Source organism: Physella acuta, unplaced genomic scaffold (assembly GCF_028476545.2).
Source record: "Physella acuta isolate Inbredline_101_S28 unplaced genomic scaffold, ASM2847654v3 ptg000138l, whole genome shotgun sequence".
Taxonomy (NCBI): domain Eukaryota; kingdom Metazoa; phylum Mollusca; class Gastropoda; family Physidae; genus Physella; species Physella acuta.
In genome coordinates, this window is record NW_026731657.1 from 122,209 (window position 1) to 132,059 (window position 9,851).

The 9,851-nt window shown below is 32.5% G+C and overlaps 1 pseudogene; it reads right to left on the reverse strand.

The window, feature by feature from the left end:
• Nucleotides 1–6,147: 6,147 nt before the first annotated feature.
• LOC131935214 (splicing factor 3B subunit 5-like) lies at nt 6,148–7,750 on the reverse strand (annotated as a pseudogene).
• Nucleotides 7,751–9,851: the final 2,101 nt, after the last annotated feature.

Consider the following 9,851-nt stretch of genomic DNA (forward strand, 5'->3'; position numbering starts at 1 on the left):
AGGAACATTAATTCGAAGGTAACAAGAAGAACTAGGGGTGGGGGGGGGGGGGGTAATGGTTTTGTCCAGTTGTCGGCAACCTTTTGATATTAAAGAGCCAAAAGTTACAATTTTCAAAAATGTCCCATGTTTTTAAAGAGCCACTAACATTTTGTTTTATTTCTATTTTTTTTTTAAATTAGGATTAGTAAATACGTTTAACTTGTTATTTAAAATAAATAGCTTTATATATTAAATATGTTTTCAAATAAAAACATAACGCTTGTTTCGCCAGTATAATAAAATTAGTAATGCATTTACACAAATAAATAAAGGGATCTCCCGAAACGCTTTAGAAGCAGCTAACTTTTTTTTATTTACGAACATCACCGGCTCAGGAGGTGTCTCCCATTAGCCAGGCAGGCCTCAGTACGGCTATCTCCAACTAACTGGCTTGGGTATATGTTTGATTACCGTGTATCGGTCGCTTCTGTCCTTTGGTTCTCACCAGGCTTCTTATCTTCCACCCCACTGGACGCAGGGTAAGTTCGTACCCCACCGTCCAGTACCCGGCTCAACCGTAGGAAGCTTATAACTAAAAAAAAACTACGTCACTCACGTCAAATTAATGATTACTGACGGATAGGGAAACGCATTCTGAATAAAAATAACATTCCCCTTTTAACGATATTCGAAAAAGTCGGCACTTGGAATTGTTGTCACGTGTCTGTCCCCAGCACGGATGTGGGGCTGGGCCTGGTGCCCAAGCGGCTGTCCGTATAGCCTACATATTTTCACTGTTCTCTGATGCGTTTTTTTCTTGTTTAAGCGTGTGTTTCTTTACAGTATAATTTGTGTTATGAGTTATGAAAATGAAATAATATTAATATTAATACTTGCGAAAAGAGCTGGAGAGCCGCATCTTGTCATCTAAGGAGCCGCATGCGGCTCGCGAGCCGAAGGTTGCCGACCCCCGGTTATATCGATAGTAAGGTTTTTTTTTTTATAATCCTCATTTTTTTTTTTTTTTGTCTTTTTGCCTCAGACACGTAATTTATAGCGTCAGTTGTGTGTTCGCTTTAGTGTTACAGTTTTCATCATCGGCTTGTGAGGACTGATACAGATTTACAATAGTAATATTTCTTTCTTACTTGTAGCCTGCTTTCATTCATTTAAGATGGTTTACTTATACATAGATCTAATACAAAACGTCTAAACATAAAGAAAAAATAAAAATTAAAAACCAACCTGAAACTGAAAATGTAAATGGGTAATTAAATGATGATTCAAGGGATTTTTTTTTCTCTCGGCGTGCGTGGTGGGCTGACGGGACGGGGGACGGAGGGGGGGGGGAGAATTTGGGTTTTTTAGTAGAGCTGAAAAAAAAAATTGGGATTACCGATAATTAAAATTATACAAATTTTAAGCAATCGGAAAAGTTATGTTATTACAGACACATCAAAGCAAACACTCTTCCATTTCAAACATCTATATCTATACAGTCCTCAAACAGTTCTTTTTTTTTATTAATTTAATTGCTTTAAACATTTAAATTAGTAATAATAATATATTTGATAGATTTTACACAGCGTCAAAGACATGAACAATGTACATCAATTGTATATATAATATTCAAAGGGAGAAAATAAAATGGCATAAGAACTAGATTAATTTTTATAATTCTCAAGAGCAGGAATAAGAGTCAACTTACATAGATTTCTAGCTTAGCTGAAGAAGATTTCATTTCAAGCCTTTAAAATATGTAACACACATCGTGAAAGTGTTTATATTTCAATGACATATTAATTTTATATAGACAACAAGTGCAATCTACAATCATTTTCAACAAAAATGTTTATCATAAATTGTTTATATTTATACTTTTAAAAACATATGCGTGTTTTATTAAATTGTTCCAATTTATTTAATGAACTTGCTTTGTTAATTATATATGTAACTACTTCCCCTACTAAAACTTTTAGAAGAAAAAAAAACAATACAATTTAACACTTACATTGCTCAACAAGACTAATAGTAAAGTAGACTTAACTTACTGTAATCACTATTTTGTTTTGTAATTCGATGCTAGAAATGTTACTAACATGTAACATTAAAAATAAACCAAAATAGAAAATATGTATGTATGATATATAGTGGCTATGTTGGGCCAAAGATCAAAGTGATCTATTTGTTATGGGTTCTGTAGGGAGGTCTTAGCTGTGGCCGCAGTTTTTTCCTCACATTAGTCAGGTACCCATCTGAGCTGGGTGGACTCAGTTTTTTCCTCACATTAATCAGATACCCATCTGAGCTGGGTGGACTTAAGGACGTCCTAAAGATTCAACTCCAGGATCCGAACACAAGACTTTTAGGTTAACAATTGTGAGATATAAAGGTGTATGGAAAGCAATCATGTTTTTTATTGTATGTCCCTATCATGTCATATTCTGTGTACACAGATTTAAAGCATTCAGCCAAGATGTATGGCTATTTCGTATATGTTTTGTACTACTACTTTGATATTTACTTATGTTACTATGTAGCCTATTTAGAATATGTGAACAGACAAAGTATGATATGTAACTAGTTAAAACAATTCATCACCTACATTTTAACCTTATAACTGTATTTTATTATCGAGTTTATTCCATAAGTGGTGAGGTGTAAACTGTTATGTAATACCTGATATGTATATGATGTGCACGCCTCTGCTTTAAAATATTATGAGCGAAAAGATTAATCTGAGGCTGTTAAATTGTGACATAAGTGAATGAGAAATAGAATGCGTCTCCTAACTCAGTTGAAAAGAACAGAGATAAGTTTTAACTAATGTTATGCTAACCGAAATATCGGTTTTTGTTTTACTTAAGTCAAGCTACTTGTATAGATGGAAAGTGGAGAAGGGTGGGGGTGGGGTAGTTATATATAGTTATCAGGTGATTGCATGTTGTGGGATGTGAATATTGAACCGTGCTTAAACTCGACAAAACGATTAAAATGACTCGACTCCACAATGTATCTATGTCATGTCATATCGAATCATCGTATAAAAAATGCACGGTATTCACAATTTAAGATATATCAAGCACATAGTACATCCAACACACGACATACCCAACTCACGACATTTCCAAAAGCGGATATACCAAACTTACATTATACAAAAGCCACGATATTTTCCTGATGTCATACTGTCAACAATTATATTCAAACTTTGCCAGCAGCGTGTGAGTGTGTGTCGCTATTAAACTGCACTACTATGTCTCGATGAGGTGTGTTAGGTGTATAACATCATCGTCTACCCCAGAGAAGTTAAAAAAAAAGACACAGGTTATCAACGAATTATATAAAACACTTGCCCGAATAACAATAGACTATGTTAAAATCTAACGTTTGTATTACACATAGCAATTCTAGCTTAGATCATGTCAAGTTCTTGCATTTTAAAATACAAAGCTAAACAAATAGCTAGATTCTATCTAGATTGTATCTAAATAAAGATTATGATTCTACTACAGTTAAGTTTGGAAAAGAAACCCAAATGGTTTAGAATCATAATATTGATTTAAATAGACCCTTAACACTTGATTGGCTATGTATTTTAATAAGCTAGAACTTGAAATGATCTAGAAATTATTGAAGACGAATTGTAATCGTAAAAAACATTAAATGTGACGTGGTTTAAGGACAATACATTATACAACTTATACGATAACAAAGAAGTTGATCATGACCACGAGAAACGACATACTGTTATGAATATTAATTAATTTAATGCACCATACAAGTACCGGACACTTGCATTCATTCAATATAATAAAATAAATAATTCATCCCTTTATAAATATGATTGTAATGTACACACTACATGTTTTGTATTATAGCAATGTAGCAACAGTAGGAGAATTGTATATGTATGTGAAGAAAGCATTGGATTAGTTACAGTAGCAGTGTTGTATATTTATGTGATGAAAGCATTGGATTAGTAACAGTAGCAGTGTTGTAAATTTATGTGAAGAAAGCATTGGATTAGTAACAGTAGCAGTGTTGTATATTTATGTGAAGAAAGCATTGGATTAGTAACAGTAGCAGTGTTGTATATTTATGTGAAGAAAGCATTGGATTAGTAACAGTAGCGCTGTTGTATATTTATGTGATGAAAGCATTGGATTAGTAACAGTAGCAGTGTTGTATATTTATGTGAAGAAAGCATTGGATTAGTAACAGTAGCAGTGTTGTATATTTATGTGAAGAAAGCATTGGATTAGTAACAGTAGCAGTGTTGTAAATTTATGTGAAGAAAGCATTGGATTATTAACAGTAGCGTTGTTGTATATTTATGTGAAGAAAGCATTGGATTAGTAACAGTAGCAGTGTTGTATATTTATGTGAAGAAATCATTGGATTATTAACAGTAGCGTTGTTGTATTTTTATGTGAAGAAAGCATTGGATTAGTAACAGTAGCAGTGTTGTATATTTATGTGAAGAAAGCATGTGCAATCAGCATAGAAACAGGATATTATTAGGAGCTAGTTGAGATGGTATAAGTTGTGTATAGTAGTGTAAGAGAGAATAGAGCTAGTTGAGATGGTCTAAGTTGTGTATAGTAGGGTATAGAGAGAATCGAAGATTTATTCTGTGCAAAAAAAGCAACATTAAAACATGTTTTGAAATGGACTTGTGTTTGATCCTACACACTGTGCCAGGCTATACACGAATACAAACAGATAGGTCTACAGTGTGTGTATCATTTACACATACCATTCCGTGTGTATTAATTATATGTTTATCGCACGTAACTAGTAATAACTTGGTCATTACAATGCAAGCCAGGAACCCTTCGATTTCTGAACTAAACACAATCCACACAGCATAGAAAACGTCCAACTATCTTCATTAACTTATCTTTAGGCAATAATTTTATATGTATTTTTTTTAATAGTGGGTGCTCTAAAATAAATATATATTATTTTGATTTGGTATTTTAAACGAGCATTTCACAATTACTTCCCATATTTATTTTTTCAAACAAAGAACGGAAGACAACTCAAAGACACATAATCTGACTAATAGATTAAAAACAAAACATATTAAAAAAATAATACATTCATTCGATGTATGATCCCTTGACATTAATTAGTTTATTATAAGGTACTTAAACATACTTTGCTGACATTAAACGGTGAATAAATGCTTCTGATACATTTAGAAAACCAACAGCTTGTACTTATTTCATGTAGATTTCAAAGATATGTAAATTAAACAGTAAAAGCTATGATGTGGTAGCTGAAGTGTTAATGGTTTGCTAAATAATTCTTCTTATAAAAAAAATAGTGAGCTGATATGCATCTCAGTTTAATCTGAGGCTGCTAAATTCAGACATAAGTGAATGAGAAATAGAATGTCCCCAAACTCAGTTGAAAAGAACAGATATAGGACCCAATTAAGATGATCGTAACCAAAATATCGCTTATTTTTACAAAAGTCAAGCTACCTGTATGGATCCAAGATGGGGGGGGGGGGGGGGGGTGGGGGGTAGGGGGATCATCATCCATGGTCATCGGGTGACTGCCTGTTGTGTGATGCGCATATTGACCCATGCTTAAACACGACAATACTATTAAAAAGACTCAGCTGTTTACTTGACTACACAATGTATATATGTCATGTCATATTGAATCAACGTATTTAAAAAATTGCACGATATTCACAATTTAAGATATATGAAATATAAATCACATGCAACACACGATATACCCAACTCACGACCTGTCCAAATCCAGATATACCAAACTTACATTATACAAAACTGACGATTTAACTCAGATTAGTCACGACGTATGATATAATCACTAAATGTATTAAACACTTCTCACGATATACGGGGTTTACAAAAATATATACAAAACTTAATACACATAATTAAAATTGAGATTATAACATTCCATTCATTAAAGATGTGCTAGTTTTTACTTATGAATCTATATTCTACGAAATTAACCCGCATGTCACCAATAGTAGCCATTTTTGTCATCAACACTAGCTCATAGGTCACCAATTGTAGCCCACATGTTACCACCATTAGCCCACGTGTCTCTAACAGTAACCATCGTGTGTCTTATAATTCCCAGTATATGGTATATATAATTTTCACAAATGGAATGTATTTATAATACAGCAAATGACAATGTAGTACAAATTAACGTCCAATCATCTGGTCGATTTGGGGGAGGTCCACAAGGCTGGAGCATTTGTCCATGATATTGAAACGTACAAGTGCTCTAGATTCATGTTGATGACTGAACTTGTCAAAATTCTTAAGATATGAGGCTAGTGCAGTGGTTCTCAAACTTTTTCGAGTGGCGACCCCCTTTTATAGAAAAAGTAAGTGACTCGCGACACTCATAGAATTAAAACGTTGAAATTAGTAAGGAAATTAATAAATACTAAAAACTATTCCCTAGTAGACTTTCAATATGAATTATTCTTGATAGATGATTTAATGCGATGGTTTTAATTCGCGGTTGAGTTTTTGTTAACACCAACCTCATCTCATTCTCAGTTATTTAATGTGTTTCTTTGTTCTGCTTTTAATTGGTAAATTGTTGAAACTCTATTCTCGCAAAGATATGTAGACACAAAAGGAAATAAAACTCGAAAGGCAATCGATTTTACGTTCGGGTATAAACGGTGCATACTACACCAAAATTGTGTGAGCAGTTTTTTTTTTAATTTAAAAGGATACTTGACGCAGACATTTTCTCGTAATAAATCAGGAATGCTGGCAACATCAACAGTAGCAGAAAATGGGTAACGCGTTTATGCATATTCTTCTTCTTCAGCTCAGGGAAGATAAGGCCGATGTTCGTTTTTAATTTTTTTTTTTTTTGGGGGGGGGGGATTCCCCTATAATATGGAGCTAAATCTTTTACTTTTTTTCTAAAAGCCCTATTTTGACCCAAACATGACGAACTATTCGTACAAACCCCGCAACCGTTTTACCATTCTAATCATCCAGTTTCAAAAACGTATTAATTTTCTCCATGAAATCTTCACAAAATATCAACTTTTCTTTGCTATCATCTGGAAGAATATATTTCACAGAGACATGCAACTGCTAACAAGAACTCATGTCTGTTGATTCATCAACTTGACAATGAAACAATGGTAGAAGTTTGATTTCATTCAAAATGTGTTATTTAACATCTACGGACATGTCTGCTATATGCCGATGAAGAGCGTTAATATACAGATATATTTGTTGCATCTTTATTACACTTGAATCCACAATAATTAATTTCACCACCCTGAACATGCATGATTTGATGAGATTTTCTCCTATGTGCGAGTGGTTTTTTTTTTGCTTGGTGATTTCTAATTTAACTTCATATGATGCTTGCACTAATGTTGTGCTTTCTTGGTGGACACTTACTGTTCTATCAAGTCTCTGACGTTTGCAATTAGCTACATGCCGACGAGAGAACTCCATATCTTTCTTGGTGTGTTCAGAATGACTCATCTCATCTTTTATATTTTATAAATTTGTCTAAATATGTATGTTTTTTTATCTCATCGATGGGGTTTAGTATACCCGTTGGCGACCCCCCAGAAAGCCCTTTGCGACCCCCCTGGGTGTCGCGACCCAAAGTTAGGGAACACATGGGCTAGTGTATCCCTGTGCTGGTTTGTCAACCACTCCCATTAGGTTGTGTTTTCATGACCAGTGCCGATATATTTCAATTCTGACTGGATATTGTACCTGTCTCCCATGTGCAAGCAACTATCTTAAAGTATATGGGCATTTAAAGCTAAGAGTAATCTCATCTAAACAAAGAAATGTCTAAATTAAAAGTAAACGATTCGTTTTGACACTGTCTGTAATTATTTTCTTTTTTTTTAAATATTATTTTTAACTTTTCTATTTAATTATTTTTATTGATTTAGTAAAAATATTCACAATAGATTTGACATTTTTTTTAAATATCTATATTTAATCAAGTACATCAACATTATCTTATTTAACATTTGATAGTTAAGGTTGGTGACATAATAATATTTTGTCTTCTCTTTCTCCTATTACTTTTTTTTATTATTTTTTCAAAGCTGTTTCAGAACATTTAATCTATTGACATGGAATATCACACGTTGAATTGATGAATATTTAGATAACCTTTTTAAGATACGTAGGCTACATGCTTGAATGTTAAACTAAGTTTAATATCAATGATCTTCTACTATTATAAAACCTCATTTGACTGTTGTGTGGGAAGAAACCCAAATCGTTACTTAGTAAAGATTCTGTGTCTCGAGTATTTATCCTCAGGGGAGAACCTTGTTGGGTGTGCTTGGCTTCCCTTTCTGGGTCTTTTTTTTAAAGTATAAACTTTATCTTCTGCTTCATTCGTGCAGAACATCAGTAACCGAGGCATTTTTTTTTTTTTAATTCTAGAATCTAGAGAATCAATTAGGCCTGTTCTAGAATTACACTAGATTCAGATAAATCTACTAAGGGTATTTGTTTTTTTTTTTTATTCTAGAATCTAGAGAATCAATTAGACCTGTTCTAGAATTACACTAGATTCAGATAAATCTACTAAGGGTATTTTTTTTTTTAATTCTAGAATCTAGAGAATCAATTAGACCTGTTCTAGAATTACACTAGATTCAGATAAATCTACTAAGGGTATTTTTTTTTTAATCTAGAATCTAGAGAATCAATTAGACCTGTTCTAGAATTACACTAGATTCAGATAAATCTACTAAGGGTATTTTTAAAAAAAAAAATTCTACTTAGAATTGTACTTACATTTACATCATATTAATGCAAACAAAAAAGTTATATACAGTATTTTCAAACTGGTATAATCTAACCAAATGATCCACTAACTCCTCTTCTAGCCGGAGGACCAACACACTTTCAATAAACAAAATTCACTTGGTAGGTTTTATATTATGATTATTATTTGTTTTTGTTGAGTTTATTAAAACAAAAATGCTAGATTTTTTTTAAATGGAGCCACATAACATAACGGTGTTTTTTTTTTTTAATTTTTTTTTAGTTATTATTTTTTTTATTATAAAATATTAAACAAGCTATAACGTAAACAGGCAAGTGAAGTTTAACCTACTTGTTCAAATGTCTTTTAATACAGTAGGCAAACTCGATAAAGTTTTCCTATATTAAAAAATGGAAAGAAATAGAAACCGTTAAAGCACACATTCAGCTAATCATTTCATATTTTCATACAACTTGTTATTTTGTAAAAAGTTTCTACTGTACATGTCCTACTTTATTGTTCGTTTTCTGTATATTTAATTATATTCATTTAAATAGCTAGTGATATAAACTCTATTATAATTGTTTCCCTTACAATAATAGGATTTTAAAATGGGAAGTAACAAGTAGACTGTAAATTTATGGTAACGAAAAAAAAAATACATGTGAAAAAAATAAAAACCTTCCTGGCTAAAATGTAGATAACCTTGTATTGTAATGTAATATTAACGAACATGTAATATTTTCATTTAAGTTGTATTAACTTTAAGTTGTGAGTAAATTATGCATGTGCTAAATCTGTTCGAAGATTAACATACAAAACGTGACGAAGCAGCCGAAAGATTGACTGCTTTAGTCAAATATTAAAGTGTTGTATGGTTGTGTGGCTTCTGTTTACACTATACCCAAACATGCTACAAGACATTGCACAGATTATTTTCACAACATTTCTACATAGACACCAAGCTGGCTTGGTGTTAATCTCGAACGTTTTATTTTAAATCTCGAATGTATTCAAATCTCAGTTGTAATTTTACCCGGGTGTAGCAGGATGATCTCTTTAGATGTGATGTCAAACACAACCACTCAAACGAC